The sequence below is a fragment of the Marmota flaviventris genome, chromosome 7, assembly GCF_047511675.1.
Source record: "Marmota flaviventris isolate mMarFla1 chromosome 7, mMarFla1.hap1, whole genome shotgun sequence".
NCBI classification, from domain to species: domain Eukaryota; kingdom Metazoa; phylum Chordata; class Mammalia; order Rodentia; family Sciuridae; genus Marmota; species Marmota flaviventris.
The window spans coordinates 20,008,493-20,028,532 of NC_092504.1; the positions used below are offsets into that span (position 1 = coordinate 20,008,493).

The following is a 20,040-nucleotide window of genomic DNA, read 5'->3' on the forward strand; positions in this document are numbered from 1 at the left end:
CATAGAGATGCAGTTTTTAAGTCCTTTGAGAGTCAGGAATGAGGTCCACCCTTCCCAGCCTCCAGCACAGCACCTGCACTTGGAGTAGCTCACATCCATCTGTTAATTCATTCTCTCATTCTTCCTCTGTCCTGATCCAGGATAGAATGTTCTAGAGAGATTTCCTCCTGGCCAGGGGTAATCACCTATGAACACCTTTGTGTCTTAGAGAAAGGGACAGGAAGGAAAAAAGAAAAGGAGAGAAGCATAAGGAGGAGGTGCATGCTCAAAAGGCAGCGGTGGAATCAGAGCTGACCTCCTTCTGGTCCCTGCCTCCCGGGGAGCACCAACCCCACCACCAGTGAGCGGCTCTGAGCGCCCGACCAAATGCAGGCTAACTCCACTGATTGTCTGTAACACGATTGTCCCTCTTAATCAAAGTGATGTCATTCTCTGATTTCAAAAAGTGAAGGATGGCAAAATTAACGATGGTTGGAGTGGGCTAATGGTCGCGGGCGGCCGAGGGGCTGCAGGCTGCAGAGCTGCTGCATTTCAATGATGTGCACCGGGATTTCTTCGCTAACAAGGGTGCCATAAGTCTTAATTACCCAGAACTAAGGCCTCACCTTGCTGCGTGTCCCCTGGGAGCTCCCTGTGAAGTCAGTGGGAGCTTTGCCTGCAGTTCAGCCCCGTGAAAAGTTGCCTGCAAATGTTTGCAAATTGCCTTGAGTGCCTCTGAAGGAAACAGGAGGGAATTATTTATTTTTAGACTGTTGGCATAGCCCTGTCCCTGGCTTGCCTGTCACAGACTCCAGTGTGACTCAAATCCCACTCCCTTTGCCTCTGATTAATTCTGAACTGCGGGCCTCTTCTTCATGGTTGATGGAGACACCTTGGAGGTCCTGCCCCCAGCCAAGCCAAGGAAATGTCCTGTTGCTCCTGCCTCTGACTTAGCAGACACCTCTAAAAAGCCTAATGCGTTTTCCATTAGAGAGACTGATTAGGCCTTCCCTTCTCAGCAATGGAAAGCAATCTCCCCCATGCAGAGGACATCAGGAGCCCCCAAAACAAAGCAAACCTGTTTCCCTCCAAAAAATGGTGGTAATGTCTCTGGGCTCCTGCACCCATCCCCCCTGCTGTGATTGTCACCCGCTAACAGAACACAGCTGTTCCCTTCTCTGGAGACTTGCCCTGGGAGAAAGGCGTCACTCACCTGAAAATGCCTGGGAATGGGGGTTGCCTTCCCTCCAGAGACAGCTCACAGTCACATCTGCCTGATCAGAGGGCACAGAGGGGCAAATCTGCAGCACCGTGCACTCTCCAGAGCTCCCCTGGGAACTGGCTGAAGCCAGGCAGCATGGTAGCCTGCCCTGTTTCCCTGGTGCTTTTATAGGCTGGCCTGAGAGTGCTCCCTCAGGAACCCGCCTGCCAAAGAGCCCTGCTCAGACTCAGGCTCTGGGCCACTCACCCAAAGGGGCCTCCCTAACCACCCCCTTGCAAGCAAAATAATCCTTCAAAACCTAAAGGCTTCAGTGCTTTCCACAGCCCAGACTCTAGAGCCAGGTTCTGTTTCTTCTTCCAGCCTCACCTCCACTGGACCTGGGGCCTCACTTTCTCCAGACATTCCCCCACCCCTGCCACCCTTGGACCTCCCTGCTGACCCATGCCACAGATTCCACCGTGCTAGAGCTGTGGCTTCCTTGTCTTTTCTCCCCTCCAGACTGCAAACTCCCCCGGTGTTCCTACAACCTACTGTGCATCCGGTGCACGTGAGATCTTCAATAATTATCTCTTGATTGATGCAATTGAACCCATGAATGACGGAACCAGATACTTCATAAATGTTTCATAGTAACAGCCAAATTCCAACTTCAAGTTAATATAATATCAATATTTGCTTCCTTGTGGGTTAAAGCTCTCCTAAATAGAAAAATTCACTGGGAATATATTAAAATAATTAAATGCTTTTCATACAGGCATGTATGTGGCTTGGTTAAGATGTCCAGTACAATTATGTCCAAATGGATGCTGACGCTCCCAGTTTTTCTTTCTTCTGGACCCTGAGCTGACAATCAAAGCCTTCCCAGCCACCACTGACTAGAAGCAATCCTCTGTTGAATTTTAAGCCCCAACGTTGTTGCATGCTCCCAATGACAATAACCAAACAATCAGAAAACACGGTGCAATTCCAAGTGCCAGAACAGCTCTGCTCATCTGAGGAAGAAACCCTTGAACGTCAATGAACCGTGCTTCAAATCTGCCATCTCACTGCTCACTTTTCAGAAAAAGCATCACCCTGCGATTAAGTTGCTCTTGAATGTAAACTTGGTGATGGCCAGAACCCTCTGAGGTTCCGACTTGCCTGGTGGTGCTCACTTTGGCATTGGGTGCCCGGCCGGTGGAGGTGCATTAATTCTCCGCATGGTGACAGGCTGAAACACAAGCGGCATGAACAAATTACAAGTGATAGATATGCAAATGAAACGAGGACAAATATTAAAACAGCCCTATCTCGCTGTGCCGCTACAGCATCTTGTCCAACATTCGTGGAAATATTAATCCTTCTGGAATGCTTAGTAATGCATATAGGGGACCGTTCTTGAGGAAGCTAATAATTATCCCTTGTTAGCGAGATCAACTAACTGCAGTCTTTCACTGCGGGGACAGAAAAATATTGTGACTTGCTATGCTGAGTGAAACACGGCGGCAGAATAAATTAGATCATTTAAGCTAACAATAATAAAGACACACAGCTCTACCCCCCTTCTACATATAATTGACAAAATTAACAGAATATAGATGCAGCATTAATAGAAGAATGTATTATGGATGATTGGTGAGACACAAAGGGACAGATCATCGTCCACAGCTATGTCGGTAGAGCTAATATTTATTAGACAACCACTGTGTACAGTACGACTCTTATCAGGAACAAGGATAATAATAAATTACCAGCTGTCAACCACATGTACAATAACTTCATTAGGTGACTAAGCAGCACCCTTATTAAGTCTTTGCAATCTATTAAATGTCTCATTTTGAAAGAATGAACCAAGAGGAATTTATGAATTGTAGATCCCTAGTATTAACCCAAAGGCTCAGCCTTAGAGAGGAAAAAAAAGATCTTAAGGAAAAAAATTTCATTTCTGCCAAGGAAAATCTAAGAACATAAGTTAGCAGGCTCTACCAGATGCCTCCGGCTGTGCCGTAACAGAGATGAGACAAATATCTAATTTTGCAGGAAAAAATTTATAGACTAGACTTTGAATCAGGCAGAGTCCAAACACCTTTCCTGCCAGGTTCCCAATCAAATGTGAAAGAAATAGCCATGTCCTCACACATCCCAGATCCACCTCTGCTCTCTGGGTCTGATCAGTATCGTGTCCATCACTTCCAAGGGTGTATCCAGACATAACTCACCGACCCCATCACTGGCTTCATTTGCATAGTGGATGCGGTCGATTGTTTGCAGAACTGGCCGTCCTCAGGTCAGTGTATGAACAACTCTCCGCCATGTGGCTTCGCACTGATTCCCGTTAAGAGGTGGGATCTCTTCCTCCTTGCCAGGAATCTGGGAAGGTTCTTTAAGCGCTTTGACCAAAAGAATGCCACCAAAGTGATGTTTTGGCAACTTCTGAGCCTAGGCCTTGAGAAGTCTTGCAGCATCCATTCCTATGCTCTCAGAACACAGGAAGCCCAGGCTTGCCATCTTGAAGATGAGAAGTCTCACTGAGAGAGAAACCCAGCCAACAGCCGCTGTACCAACTGCCAGCCGGGCAAGGCCATCTTGGACCATCTAGTTCCTGTTATGCTGCCAGGTGAGTAATTGACTCCAGAAAAGACCATCCAGTTTATCCCAGAGCAAGCTGCTGACCCTCAGAACCATGAACAAACAATCGTATCCTGAACCACTCCAGTCTGGAGCAGATTGTTAGGCAGCGATGAGGATCAGGTAATGAAGAGCGTGGTGGACGCTATGGCGTTCTGTGCGATGCTTAAAACAGTGAGTCCACTCTAAGCCCTTCTGCGGAATGCCAGCCTCCAGGACTGCTGAATTGTGAAGCAAAGGAATTTCTTCTCATTTCTTCCCCATCACCTCTCAAAGCAATTCACACCGAGACTGAACAGTTCAACCTTCCCTCGCCGAGGGGATAAATAAAAACTAAGGGCTCAGAAATGCCCGTTTGGGGGTTGATGGATAGTTTGTTGACAGTGAGATGTGTTCCAAGGCAGCCTCGGGTCTGCGTGAGATCTACATGGAGTAGTGTCAGCTTTGACATTGCCATAGCACCAGAGCCAGGGCCCTGGGTCTACAGGAGCGTCCCTGGGACCACTGGATGCTATCTTAGTAGGAATCATCAGAGAAATGAGATCAACAGAATGTATACAGATACCCACAAGGGATGGGTTCCAGGACCCTCCCCCCACACCTCAGAGATATGGAAATCTACAGAGGCTCAAGTCTCTTATGTAAAATGACATAATATCTTTATATAACCTACACACTCTCCCTTATACTTCAGGTCATGTCTGGGTATTGCTTGTAATACCCAGTACAATGTAAACACTATGTAAATAGTTGTTAGACTATATTATGTAGGGAATGGTAACAAGGAAAGTCTTTACACTACTGACGCCATTCCTTCCCTAAACATTGTTGATCTGTGGTTGGTTGTGGAACCTTCAGGTGTAGACCTTCAAGTCTATGAAACCCGTGGAGTGGGCTGGCGGGGCGGAGAGGCTGCCCAGGGTTTCAGTTCAAGTTCAGAGGCAGTCTGTGGGTAGAACTTCCTCTTCTCCAAGGGAGCCTCATCTTTGTCTCTTGAGGATCATTGGCTTCACTCAAGGTCTCCTGGTTTATGTGTTCACATCACCTAACACACGGAGAGTCTTCACAGAACTACCTAGAATCATGTCGGACCCCATTTCCCGGTACTGTGGCTCAGCCAGGTTGATACATTAAATCAACCATCACAGGTGGTCTTGGGTCGTACCCCCACAAAAGATGCACTGAAGTCCAGCCCCTGGGCCTTCAGGAGGTGCCTGGTTTGGAGATAGACTCTTTACTGAGGAAATCAGGTTAAAACGAGGCCACGGTCAGATCCAATGTAATTGGTAACCTGATGAAGAGGGGAATGTGGACAAGAGCAGACCTGGCAGAGGGCAGACAGTGTGAAGACACCCAGGGAGAGATGCTCGAGACCTGGAGAGATGCATCCGATGGCAGGGAAGCACCCAAAGCCACCAGAGGCAGGGAAGGATCCTCCCTCCAGTTGCCTTGAGAGCCTGGCCCAGCTGACTCCTTAGATCCCAGCCCCCAGAGCCGGGGCAACAGACTCCTGTTTTAAGCCTGGAGCATTGGGAACCTGTGTCCAGGTGGGGTAGGAGAGCACAGTCACCTGTATGTACCTCGCCCGGGCATGCAGCTGGGGAGAGACCTTCTCCTCTGGAGCCCACGCCACGGGCCTTTGATGAGCCCCAGGAGACAAGCCCAAAGGGAGTTTGGAGAGCTCCTATTTCCTCCCAAGAAGCAAGGATGTTCCCTAGATCTCTGGGCCAACTGGGTGGGAGTTTGGGGTAGAGACCTCTGCCTGGGCAGCTATGGAAAGATTGAGCCATGTCCAGCACATGGCCACTGGCCCTATATCCCAGCTCCTTGTGGGGAGAAGCCCCCCTTAGGAGCAACCTAGCAGAAGTCACCCTGAGCTCTCCAAAAGAGCCACTGCCTGGGCTCCGGAGGCAAATGAACCTGCGCCCCTGCTGGCCCGGTCAGCCATCTGTTGATGATAATGGCTGTCTTTTTATTGAATGCTAAGTGCTTCAGTTACACCATCCCCTTGACGCATTCTAACAGCTCATTTTACAGTTCAAAGGACTGAAGCTCAGAGAGGTTAACTGAATCCCCAAAGCTACACAGCCAGCTATGATTCTAATCCAGGCAGTCTAATCACCAAGCACTCACGCCCAAATTCTTAATCACCATACCTGATAAAAGCATGCCAGGGACATCATGACCCAGTTTCAACTCTCGTACTTAGTTAAGCCAACCAGCAGGCCAGAAAGTACCCACACTGGTAGAAGTTATTTAAAAGTACTCAAAACAGCAAGATTAGGGCTTTGCCCTGGGGGTATTGACAGTCTAATTGGCAGGAGGACACCCACTTGGGGATAATATCGAGTGGCATTGCCCCCTTCTTAGGCAGTATGGAAAGTTTAAGTTCACCCACGGGGAAGGCTTTAGCTACTGGGGACTTCACCATTTTTAATGAGTTGGCATTTTACCCTCCAAATACATCTGCAGGTGAACGCATTTTATTAAGAGAGTTCTCCCAGCCCCGAAAGAGAGTAGAAAACTAAAGGAAGTTGGGCCATTGCTTAAAATGCTAGGCGGCAGGTCTGAGTCGTAGCTAATCACTACCCTAGGCAAATCACTGATTAATTCAGATTCTCTCTCCCCTCACTCGCTGCCTCTGCTACCTACCGGACTCGCAGGAATCGGGGTGAGGGCTGGTCAGATAAAAGTGCTGTCACCGTCAGCAACCAAAGCCCGTGCGTCTGCCTTCACCATGTTATTAAGACAGTACATCAAGAAATGGCTTCCACATTAATCACAGAGGAGAAGTCAGGAGACCTGCATCCTGGAAACAGGACAGCCTCGGAATGGAGAGAAAGGGCCGCGCCCTGGTGCTGGCTGTCCTCGGCCTCCACACACCTGCTGTCCAAACATCCAGAGCAAACAGTGGGGCCCGGAAGCCACTGGCACCAGGCTGTGATCTAAGGAGACAGCTGTCAGACGGGGCAGGCCCGGGGTCAGGTGCACTGGGACCTGGCAGCCTCACGTGGCTCAGGGGACTGTGGCCCAGAGGATGCCACCTGCGAGGGATGGGCGGGAGGTGGGACCGTGGCTGCAGAGGTTGTCTGGGGACTGCTGAATCTGGCTCACACTGGGCTCCAGGAGGCCTCACGGTGGAGGCTGAGGAGTTTCCTAGGGCTGCCGTGAAACAGCGCCACAGACTGGTTGCTCAGTGTGGAGACTGGAAGTCTGAAAGCCGCCCTTGGTGGGGTGGATCCTCTGAGGGCTCTTAGGAGAACCTGTCCAGGCCTCTCTCCTAGCTTCTGGAGAAGACTTGGTTCTCTTGCCTGGGGGATGCCTCCTTCCAAACCTGCCTGTTTTCACATGGCCTCTGGAGCAGCCTAGCAAAAGGCTGCCCGGGTCTCAATTCCCCTCGTCTTAAAGGACACTAGTCACACTGGAGTAGGGTCTGCTAGAGTTTGGGACTGAAATGCGCCCCCCCCCCAAAGGCCCCTGTGTGTTGCAGGCTTCGTCCGCAGGAAGGCACTCCTGGGAGGCTGTGGAAGTTTGAAGAGGTGCAGCCTACTAGAGTGTCATTAGGTCACTGGAGATGTGCCCTCCAAGGGGACAGTGGGACCTTGGTCCCTTCTTCTTCTTCTCTTTCAACTCCACCCTTGGCTCCTGCCGCCACGTGCTGCCTCACTACAGGCCCAAAGCAATGGGCCAACCGCTCGTGGACCGGAGCATCGGAAACCATGGGCCACAATAGCCCTTTTCTCTTTATAACTTGATTACCTCAGATATTTGTTATAGTAACAGAAACTAACACAGGGCCTATCCTAATGACCTCATCTTGACTTTACGACATTTGTACAGAACTTATTTCCAAAGAGGGTCACATCCACAGGTACTGGACATCAGGGCTTCAACATGTCTTTTTGGCAAAATTCAACCAGAAATAATGACCCTAACTGGACTATTAGACCCCCTGGACTGAAGCATGGGTACTATTTTATTCATCTCATATTTGCAGGGACTGGCACCCTGCCTGGACAAATAACGAATGCCCAATTAGTGCTGAAGTAATGAACGAGCAATATCTGTTTCATGGGTTACTGGGTAAAAAACCTGAGAGCAAAATCCTGGCTCTGCCATTTCCTTCCTCGATGGTCGCTGGCGAGTCATTTAGCAGCTCAAGACCTCAGCTTCCTCCTCTCTAAAATGGTTACAATTTGACAAGAAGCCAAGAGGATCTCATGTATAAACTGCCTGACACATAGTAGGATGTTCAGCAATGGGAGGTATTAGTTTAAAAGGAAATTCCAAATTCAACCTTGCTTTGCTACCCTCTATTTTTTTTGGGGGGGGGCCATATTCATTTCATCATATTATTTTTTTAAGGTTTAAAACAACCCCAACACATATTAGGCAAATCTAACTATATTAATCATATAAATGCTTTCAGTTTGCAGTAGCAAAACCCCCATCTCAATGCCATAACTTGCATAATGCCCTACTACACTAGCTTCAGGCAGGGCTTGATCCAGAATCCAAAATATGGGATTTCCTCTGCCTCTTGGGCAGCCGTTATCAGACTGAAGTCTTCCCCTTTTCACAATGCCAGGGGAAGGAGATGCCTTTTTTATTGCAACATCAGAAAAGATCCAAGGAAGAGCCTGGCTTGAATCATGCGCCTATCTCCGAACTGGTTATTATGGCCAAGAGCATAGAACATGTGAACTGGTCTATTTTGGGTCATGTGAATGGGGAAGAACAGAGTCAGACTTCTGTGCAGTGGGTTCCCTGTGGAAATGAAGAGTTCTATTTCCAAAAAGGGTACTAGAAAGATTTAAATAGGAAACTCTCTGACCCTTGAAACTGCCCACAGGCCAGAAAATAAATGAGGCTAAAAACAATCATGTTTCTGGAAAAGTACTGAGTAATTTTCAAAGTAAAAATAAAAATGGAATCCATAACTTACAAACAGTGACTTGCTGCTTCAATATAAAAATGTTTCTCTGCCTCTGTGACCCTTGTAGCTGGGTCAATAACTGCCGGGGGTGGGAAGGGCTAGCGGGTGTCACATGGACTGAGACAGCCTATCAATATCTCAGTGGAGGTCCCCGCAAGGGAGACCGGAACACGGCCGAGTGGGGTATTCCTTGTGGATATACTGAGGTCCCTCCAGTTATAAGTGGGGGAGCAGAGAACGGAGTCCAGGGGCGGGACACCCATGTGCCCAGGGGCTCCTACACAGGAAGGAAGAGCCCTGTCCGAATCCACTTAGCCGGGCCTCTGACTGGTTTTCCACTTGTTAGTTTTTACTATGGTTTTATGAAAAATAACCCATAACTCAGGTTTAATTTCCCTTGGGGAGACGGCTTTGAAATAACTATCAAATCTTTTTTCTTTTCCCCTCTTTTTTTTTTTTTTTGCTACTCTAAGCAAACTGGGAAATATTTCCCCCTGAGGGACCGAAGTCCAGCCATTCATGCCATAATCATTTTAACACTATTTGTTTCTTCTTCTTTTAAAAAAATAAATTCCAACACTGTTAGTGTACAGTCCTTCTCATTCTATATTTCTGTTAGTTTTTTTTTTTCATGAGTGACACAGATAACATGTGTATATTTTGGTTTTTGGAAAAATTCGACTTAACATCCCAGCCAGGGGTAGACTTGCTAGCATTTGTTCAGTGTTTGACTAGGGGTTTGTAAGTGTCATTTCATCGACAACCACAAGAGGCATCGTGCCCACTTTATAGAGGAAAAACTGAGTCCCAAAGAGACAAAAGCTTATGAAATTGTCCCAAATAGACTTGAGCTGAAATCACCTGACCAAAGAAAAATACCTGACATTTCCTGTTCTGAAACTTCATGCAGTGTCTCATTTAATCTTCTCAAGAAAACCTGTAAGCTAGATAGGACCATCATCCTCATTTTACAGATAAATCAAGGTTTAGAGGATTAAAATAAATCAGTAAGTCTTATACCTGGGTCTGTCTTTCTGCAAGTCTGCATTTTTTTATCTGCTCTTATTAGTTACACATAGAAATCAAATGTATTTTGACATACTATGTGTATAAGGAGTATAATTTCTCGTTCTTGTGGTTGTACCTGATGTAGAAGTACATTGGTTGTGTAGTCATGTATGAGGAAAGTTATGTCCGATTCATTCTACTGTCTTCCTATTCCCATTCCCCCCTCTTCCCTTCATTCTCCTTCGTCTAATCCAAACTACTTCTATTCCCCCACCCCCACCCCTGCTTGTCGTGTGTTACCATCCACATATCAGACAGAACATTCGGCCTTTGGCTTTTTGGAACTGGATCATTTCACTTAGCATGATTGTCTCCAGTTTCATCCATTTACTGGCAAATGCCATAATTTCATTTCTCTTTATGGCTGAGTAATATTCCACTGTGTGTATGTACCACATTTTCTTTATCCATTCATCTGTTGAAGGGCACCTAGGCTGGTTCCCTGGCTTAGCTATTGTGAACTGAGCTGCTATAACCATTGATATGGCTGTGTCACTGTAGTATGCTGACAGAGAACTCACTTGCTGAGAAAGCTTCAGATCTGGGGAGGTCAAAGTGAGGGCAGGACTACAGACACCGAATAGAGCCTGGGCAGGCTGGCCCCACCTTCAGGCCAGCTCTGCGGATGGACTCTCAGGCTGTGGTAGCTCAGGATGCTGAGGTAGCCTGGATGGAAGCCCAGATGCTCGATGAAGGTGCCCAGTTGACAAAAGGCCAGAGTGAGCTGCCTGCCAATCTGACCTGCTGCACACTTGGGGACCCGACGTGCACCGAGGTCTTGCAGGCCAAAAGAAATGTCTGGTAAGCAGAGAAGTCCCAACAAGCCCATCATCCACTGCAGCCTGCAATCGTGACCAGGCTCGTGCCTTGCCTTCCCCTGAGGGGAGGGAAGGATGTGGGGCAGGCCCCCCCAGGCAGCCCCGGCATCCCAGCAGCCCTCGGCACCCTTCCCCCACCTCCTGGAAGTGACAAAACTCCCACTTACAAGTTAATCAGAATCCTGACAGTGAATGAGAAAAAAATAATACTGTTAATTAAAATCTCAAAAGATGCCAAGGGTAACAGAGTGCAGATGCTTGCTTCCTGGGCTAATCCTACGGGAAGACCAGGCCTCAGCGAGCAGCGTTAGAATCGCAGGTGCTGTGATTAGGCCTGAGAGCATGTAGCTGCCACAAGCGGTTAAGAAGTTTTTAACCTTCCTGAAATCTCGAGCTTTGGAGAGAATTATATAATTAATGAGGAGCAGGACTTTCCCTTCCTTCCCAAGAGAGATTGCTTCCCGGCATCTTCCCCGTGTAACACCCTCTCTCGTTTGTTTGGACAACTTGAGAAGTGAGTGTCTGCAGTTATTCAACAAACATTTGTTGAGCACCTACTATGTGCCAGGTACTCTTCAAGGTGCTGGGGACCCAGCAGAGAGGTAGACTCATTGAGCTTACCTACTACAGTGAGGGACAGCAGTGGACAGTTACAGGGGTCGTTTAAGGGTATTGGAATAGAAAGACAGAGGAGGGTTAGAAAGTGAAGGGAGGAGAGGACTCCTTTAGACCTGCGGCCAGGGAGGGCCCTCTGACGTCCCTGTGAATGAGAAAGAAATCAACCTGTCTTCTGTTGCTGTAACTGAATAGCACAAACTGAGTGATCTATAAAGAGTAAAGATTTATTGGGCTCATGCTCGTGAAGACTAGGAAGCTCAGGATTGGGAGGCCGCGCCTGGCGAGGCCCTCTTCTTGGTGGGGACCCTCTCCAGAGTTCCCAGGCAGCACAGGGCATCGCAAGGCTAAGCAGAACACCTCTGCTCAGGTGTCTCCTCCTCCTCTTCTCGTAAAGCCACCATCCCTCTGGATTAGGGGGCCACCCTTATGTCCTCCTTTAATCTTAAGGACCTTCCAGAGGCCCCGCCTCAAATACCACAGTCAGATCAATTGCCCACCCACTTACTGCTTCACGGTGGGGATTGTTTTGAGTATGAGCTTTGGTGGGGACTTGAACCCCAACTGAACAGATGCTGGAATAACAAGTGAAACTGGGCCCAGAGCACTCCCTGGAGAGGAAACCGCAGTGCAAAGGCCCAGAGGCCAGGGCAGACTTCAAGGTTCCAGGAACAGCAGGAAACCTGTGAGGTGGGGAGCAGATGGAGATGGAGAGGGAGGCAGGGCACACCACCTAGAACCTTCTAGGACAGAGCAAGATGTCGGAACACGATTCAGAGTGATCCAGAAGCCTTCGAGCAAAGAGCCCTATATCTGATTTCCATTTCCTAAAGGGTACCCTGGCTGCAACAGGGAGAATGGCCATGGGTGTGGGTGGCAGAGAAAGAAGGCACAAAAGTATTTCAGGAGGACCCACAGTCCACGTGATGATATTGCATCTGAGGTAACCCTGGTGCCATTTTTGATTGACCTGAAATACACAGTAGTTGGTATTTTCAGAATGGATTTCCTCTAGTTCTTGGCAAAATTCCATCATTACAGACTTTCCGGGGTCTCGAGGCAGTATTTTTAATACGTTCATATACCATGTTAGCCTCCCAGGGGCTAAGGAGTAGGCTCGGAGAACTGGCTATAAAGTTTTAAGAATGTCGGCTGAACAGACTGAGCAGGTAAACATTTTCCTAACCCCAAAGATGCATAGAAGCTGTGTAACTGCCATTTAAATACGAAGGACACACTTGTTTTGTAATGTCCAAGCACAGGGCCATTATTCACAAATGATGTCCTTCAGGAATGGTGTGGGTAGGGGTGGGATGTGATCCTTGAGTATAGAAGCCACAGGGGAGAGGGAGAAAAACAAAAAACAAAACCCATGCTTCCAGTTTTTTCACGACTGTTCCAATTTACATTGCAGAACTGAAGTTATTTTTCCCATTTTGTGCCCAACAACGCCCGTATATTCATAAAAGGACAGGAGAAGAAGAGGCTGTTTAATGTAAAACATGTTGAGATTTTATTTGCTATCTCCTTGGACATGAAGTTTCCACTTATCTTAGTATTGCCTTCTTCACAGAGCGTGGCCTTGTGTGCGCAGATTGATACTCTCACGATAAAAACAGAATCTTCTAAAACTACCACCTCACCAAGCGGGGAGATGGCGCTTGTTCCTAATGGCAACTAAATCTAGATTCACTTCTAGCTGGGAGGAAGGAGGCCAGAAATTCAGAGTGGTTAGGCCCTGGCCCGGGTAGATGTGCTACGTGAACCATAAGCCTCCATCACTTATCTTGGCAGAGAGAAAATTGGAATTTTGGAGGAAAGTTTTGCATCAGGCGCTGAGATCCAATAAATACTCCCATTCCTTGTGGAGCTCCCAAACGCGGCACAGATTAGAGGACTGCCTCAGGATGTTCAGCACTGAAACTCTGGTCAGTGCCTTGATCCCAGGCGCCTGTAGCAAGGGCTGATAACTCCAGCTCCCTCTCGCTCTCCATATTGTGGTCTTTGTTCTTCCGCCCGGTGACACTTCAGTAAATCCATGTAGACTGACTTGTGCACACTGCCTTGGTGCCTGCTATGGCGTGAATGTTTGTGTGTGTCCTCTTTTCCCCAGTTTTTCAGAAGTCTTAGTCCCCCCCCCATATGATTATATTGGGAGGTGGCCCTTTAAGAGGTAATCAGGTGATGTGGGTGGAGCTCTCAGACCGGGATTAGTGCCCTTAAAAAAGAAAACAGGAAAGGGCTCTTTTACTTTCTCTCTCTCTGCCTGATGAAACTACAAAGAGACAGTGGCCATCTGCAAACCCTTTACCCAGCGTGGGATCTAGCAGCACCTTGATCTTAGACTTCCAGCCTCCAGAATGGTGAGAAATAAACCTCTGTTATTTAAAGCCAGCCAATTTTGGTGATTTGGTGTTGCAGCCCAACTGACTGGGACAGTGTCACAGTGTGAACATCAGAAGAGCGAGAATAAGAACCCAGGGTTCAAATCCTGACTCTGCCACTTATGAACTTTGTGGATCTGGGCGAGGCTGACTCCTCGGGCCTCAGTTTCCCCATCTGTAAAACAGTGCTAATGTCTGTCCTTCAGGGTAGAGATTGGAAGCGATCGTGTGTGATATTAGTTGAGGTCACCGTGCAGAGCGGAAAGACTTCATTACTGTTTGTTGTTTGTGTGGTTATTACATTGAAAGCGTTGGATTAAATAAAATACGGTGTCTCATCTGGGGCTTAAAACCTTGTGAGACAGACACTAAATAACTGCTATGCAAGGCGAACAGTCACAGTCACCGTAACTGGAATAATGGAAAAAGCACCATGAGCCATAATAGAGTGAGGACACCGTAATAGAGTGAGGACAGAGGCCAGGTTCCCTGTCACTGCTCCCCTCAAGAGGTGGTGTCTCCTTCCCCTTCCCTTGAAACTGGTCTGGTCCCTACAGCATGCAGTGGTGGTGACTGTGGGTGACCCCCAAGGCTAAGCCATCAGGCTCCTGATTCTCTGAGGTGCCCCCTCTTAGACGCAAGCTGCCATCCTGAGACATGTCACCTATGTGTGATATAGTTGACACCTCAAGTGAGCATCAACCATCAGTTGCAGGAGTCAGCTCAGTTGGCCAGTCCGGCCAGCCGAGCCCCCAGATGACTTCAGCGGTCCCAGCACCCAGCCACACTTTGTGTTTTGGAAGAATGTCCAGTCAGGCAACAGAACTGTAAGAGACAATAAATCATTGTCACTTTTTTTGTTTTTTCTTTTTGCACCATAGATTTAACCTAGGAGCACTTTACCACTGAGCCACATCCCCAGCCCTTTTTATTTTTACTTTTATGAGACAGGGTCTTGCTGAATTGTTTGTGCTCCTCCTGCCTCGGCCTCCTGAGTGACTGGGATCACAGGCGTGCACCACAGTGCCCAGCTGAATCGTCGTTATTTTTAAGCAGTTAGTTTGGGGCAGTTAGTTATGCAGCCATGGATGATCCAAGTAGGAGTTTAGGAAAGAAGAGTTAATATCACATCAGGTAATAATGGGATGGCTCCTAGAGAAGTGGGATTTGAGAGTGTCCTTGGATAGGAAGGTGACTCTCGGGAGGCTCTTGGGAGGAAGTTATTCCAGAGAGAAGAAAGAGTGAGCATGGAAAACCAGAGGCTGCCCTCAAACAGACATGAGCTGTGGGCGGACCATGTTCGCTGAGAGGAAGGAAGGAAAGCTGGGAGGTGGTCAGGCCAGACCAGGTGGCCTCAGGACCTTCTCTTTGGTTATCAGTAAGCAAAACTTATTCTTGCTCTTCTGGGTGAAGGGGTCTTATGGGAAACAACGGGACATTATGGGTCAGGGAGGCAGCGAGCTGTGGAGAGAACACAACCCACAAAGCATCTGGACCTGTCAGAGAGACGCCAGAACCAGAAGGTTGCTGTGGTGGCTCCCATCTCAGGTGGTCCCCTGGTGGCTCCCATCTCAGGCACCAGGAAATCCCAAGACCTTCATGTGGTTCGTGAGGCCCTTGGCAATGGGTCTCCTGCCCCGGCCTACTGTCCTTCGGTGTCCCCTTTGCTCACTCCCCTGCGGTCACCGTGACTCCTTGGTCATCCCTGAAGAGCAAGCCCATTCCTGACTCCACGCTATTCTTGCTTTCATAGGTCTCTCCATCTGGGTCCTAAATACCACGTCACCATTTTGCTTAGCTCAGAGAGCGGATTAGCTCTTCTTCATTGGGTACTCTGGCATCTCCTAAAGGCTGGTTGCCCCCCCAGCCCCCTGGCCTGCTCTACTTTCTTCCCAGAAATTAGGACTCCCTATCATTGACCTTTGAAACCTCTATCGTTGCCTCCCCAGCTGAACTGTATACTCCGTGACGGTGACGCCTTTGTCTAATGCCTGGAGAAGTTCTTGGCATGGAGCAGTGCCCGACACAAATGGTAGAAAACGATGAATGAATACATGAATCACAGGCAGCCTAGGGCTTAAGGTATCTGTTACTCTCCGGCAGAAGGAATTTGTGGATCTTCATTTTAATTCTCCTCCGTCGTTCTCTGCTTCCTGCTATTTCCAGACAATCCCGCGCCATCAACTCAGTGAGAGCTCTTCCCTCCCAGCTCCTACTGACTCATAACCCGGCTCTCTCACAGCCCCCCGCACACTGCTCCTCCTCTCCCTGCATCTGTCCAACTTCTGCTCCTGCGGCCTCCTCCTCCTCCTCCTCCTCCTCCTCCCTGGCTTTCCAGGTGAAATTCCAAGATGGAGACTCCAAGTGCGTGGGCCCACTCTCCATGGAGCCCAAGGTTTGGCCCTTGGACAGTGTTGTGGGTCAGATGCCCATGCTGACTCAGTTAGCAGTGGCCACAGGCCCAGAGCATGGCCGCCTAGCTGTGGAGAAGTACTGTTTCACTCAGCAGAGGTGCATGGAGGAGCAGGTGTCTTCATGACCTGTTGGCTGTAGCCTGGAGGCCATGCTGAGGGAATCCTACCCTAGGGAGATGCTTAAGTCTTCTGAGCAGGGCAGTCATGGAACAGGTCTGTGTTTTCAAAAGATGACTTTAGCTACTGCTATGGTTTAGATCTGGTTTGACTATGTTTCCCATAGACTCAAATAGAAGCATGGTCCTCAATGTGGTGATGTTAGGTGGTAGTGAAAGTTTTAAGAGGTGAATGGTCATTGGGGACATTGCCCTTGGAAGAACTGATAACATGACTCTTGAGAAGTGAGTTAGTTATAGTTATAAAAGAGTAAGACTTGCCTCTCTCCACTTTCTGGCTTCTTGTTTCACTATGTGGTTACTTTTAACAGGTCCTCTCACCGTTGTGACCCTCACTGGAGCCTAAACTGAATTTTTAGTCTCCAAACTATGAGATAAATGAATCTATTTTCTTTATCAAGTCCTCAGTCTCAAGTATTTTGTTAGAACAGCAGAATACAGACTAACACAGCTACCCCAATGAATAATTTAGTGATAGAAGAAGGTGCTGTGTACAAGAATGGTTAGGAAGTCATGACCAGGGAGAGCAGATAAGGCCACCAACCCTGTTGGGATCAAACCTGATGGGGAAGAGGAGCGAGGAAGTGGTCTTGAACCTGAAGCTGTCACTCGGCATGTGAATTCAGTAGAAAACTGAGTCTGAACTCTCTGGAATCATAAAGACACAAGTTAAAGCTAGCAGGTGCAGAGCATGGTAGGGGGTGAGTGAAGACAGACACCTGGGGATATCTCTTACATGGAAAGGGCAGGCAAAAGAAGAAAAACTAGACAAATGGTCTAAACTGGAAATACTTTCACAGATAAATAGAGACTCAGGGAGCCACAGCACCCCATAAAAACAGGTAAGCAGTTTCCCTATTTCTTATTCTCTGGCCTGGAGGATCTTGCATGAGACCTTGCTGTTCCGTATCTGAAGCGTCCAGGCTGTTTTCCCACAGCCAGGAAGGATTCTTCTTGGGAATCCACAATATTCTAAAAATATATCTGCAGGGCTGCAGTGCCACAATTAGTGTAGCTGCTGTCCCAGGAAACCCTCGTCACCATTTTGCTTAGATCAGAACCGATTAACTTTGATGTCTGTCTGCACCCCTTGCAAGACACCACCGGCGGTCTGCTCCCTGCAAGCATTCAATCTTCACATCCAAGGGAAGAAGGAGAAAGTGCCGGGTAGGAGCCCAAACCAATTTTTTTTTCAGTGATTGAGATGAAAATATGCACCCTAGGGGGCCTGACATATTTGACTTACATCTTCTCTCCAACTCTCCCCCTCCACAGAAGTACCTCCCCCAGACCCAAACTTCCTTTGGCTTTACCAAACATTAGCACAGCTCAGAAGCCCCAAGCCAGCATCTGTGCCATATGTCCTAAGTAATCGTGTTGATTTCTGTCTCTGTTAGGGCTCCTGGCGGCGTAAACTGAAACTGGCTCTGACCATCTTAAGTTCAAACACAGTTTACTGGAAACACATGGGAGTCCTGTAGAGCATCATGATCACTTGAGAATCACCCTGCAAAAGAGGTTCCAAGGGCCTAGGCAGGCAGGAGAGGGCCACAAGCTCATCAGAACATTAGCAATGGGATTAATTCGCTGTGACAATGCCACCTATATTTGTGTCACTGTCGTCTGAATTCTGGGAGAAAGAGATGAATAGGACTTGGTTGGGCCATGCCCATACCCCACAACACAGGCTCACTGACTGTGCAAGGTAGTTTAGATAAGGGGTTAAGAACTGGTCTCTGCAACCAGGTTTGAACCCTCACTCTGCCACTTACAAGCCATGTGACCTTGAGCAAGCCACTTTTGCTATGCCCCAGCCTCCTGCTCTGAAGGAGTCAATTATCCTCGTGACTGCACAGGGCAAGGGTCCTGCAGGTCCTGACACTAGTATTCTACTGCATGAGCAGTGCCCCCAGTGCAGGATTTGCTGGCCAACCAGGAAGGCCGGCCTGAAGAGTCATTCTCCAAAATACACCAGGAGCTGCTACCCGGTGAGGCAGAGGGTCAAGCAGCAGTCACTAGGCTGCCACATCTTCTCCCTCCACCAGGCTGGGATGCCACGTGGACAGCAGACACTGCTGCTTTCTTTGCTGCCTCCCCCAACACCTGAGCTTCTGGCACGCTGGATAGGGCTCAGGGAGCCACTGTAGAATTCAAGAATGTTCCTGAGCTGTCTTTATGAGAGATCAACTACTCCAAGGCTCTGCCCCGAGGAGGCACACAAGAACTACTTGCTGATGGAATTGATAGGATGGTGGGTGATGGAAAACCAGGGGAGTGTGATATTCTAAATAAACCTGTGCACATTGGGATCAAAGAAGAGAAGCTGCGTTTGGGGATCTGGTGGCTGGCAAGTGGTAAGTAACGGTGTTCTGGTGTGGTGAGGCTAATGATAGATGCTAATGACATAGAGGGGGTACTCATTTCTGCTGGACAGTTAATGCTTTCAGGTCATTATGATGAAGACAGAGAAGCCACTAGTCACTTGCCACATTACCTTGAGAGGGGGTGGCTCATCTGCCACAATGTCCTGTCTCAGCCTGCGAGGTAGTCATCAGAATGTCCCATTATCCTAGTCTCTTCCATTCTGACTGGTTGGTGGGTGGCACTTGGTTGGTTATTCTTCCAAGCTTACTCACAGAGGTATCAGGAATCCCCGATCCCTGAACCCTGAAAGAGCTCCATTCTCCGGCTCTCAGTGACGCGGTCTAGACAATAGAGCAAACTTTGCCTCAAATTCTCATACAAGTGTGAATCAAGTGAAATCACATCCATGGATATTTCATCTTCTGTTTGGAAAGAGACAGCCCAACTTCAACTGGCTTCTATAAAAGGGAGATGTGACGGCTCATCTGAGCAACCTAGGAGTAGCCTGTTTCAGGTACAGCCGGCTCAAGTGCACAATGAGCATCTGGTTTCTGTCCATCTCTCAGCTCTCCTGCTGTATCGATTTCATTCTTAGTCCCTAAATTGTGCCCTCATTCCTTTGTAGCTACTATATCTCATGCCCTCAAGGTCAGGTCCAGCTATAGTAGAGTTGAGATAGAGTATGGTTGGCTAATGTGGGTTATATGACCAGGAAGATGAACTGCATTGGCCTCAATCCTATGCCAAACAATCTATGTATTATGGAGTTGGGGGTCTCCCAAGAAACTGAGGCAGAGCAAAAACTCTCTTCAAACTCTGATTCTTGGGATCAAGTCAGAAAGATTTCAGACATGTCACTTAGAATAATAGGAAGGAGTTTATTGAAGGGATCAGGAAATGGGAAAGGGGACACTCAAGGGAAAGAGTGGGTCCTCTCAGAGAGGAGGGTCAATGTGCCTCTCCTGTGCTCCAGTTTTATTGGGGATCCCAGAGAAGTTTCCAGAGAGTCCTGTACAGGTCCACCTCCAGACTTTTGACTGACAGCAGGGTGCCATCAGACTTTCAAGTCCCCACTGTTGTAGCAACTTTAGGTCACCTGGTCCCATGCTGAATCGTTCTAATTGGATTCTTAACCATATATTCTTAAAGATTTTTGTGGTTAGGAGAAACTATCCTTCTCTCCCAGAGTTTCAGGATCTGGTCACAAAAGTCTCCTTCAGGGTAACTTGGATTCCTCTTATCAATATTACTTTGGGCCTGCATTTCTCCTGTAGATAACAAGTAATTTGCTGAGGAATGTGACATATCCTGTCCACTGAGGCCAGGCAGGGCTGCAGGTAAATTGCTTCTTGAAAAAGAAAGCATGTGGGGGTCAGCACAGTGGGCCCATTTTATGAAATTATTCTCTTAACCTAGTGTTCCCACCATCCTCATCTGTCTGTTCCCTACACACAGGC

At 48.1% G+C, this 20,040-nt stretch overlaps 1 long non-coding RNA gene across 1 annotated transcript; it reads left to right on the forward strand.

Annotated features, from left to right (window-relative positions):
- The first annotated feature begins 16,664 nt into the window (after positions 1-16,664).
- On the forward strand, positions 16,665-18,568 carry LOC139706494 (uncharacterized). The gene is made up of 3 exons (XR_011708119.1): positions 16,665-17,061; positions 17,210-17,386; positions 17,617-18,568. It is a non-coding gene; the product is annotated as an uncharacterized lncRNA (long non-coding RNA).
- Positions 18,569-20,040: the final 1,472 nt, after the last annotated feature.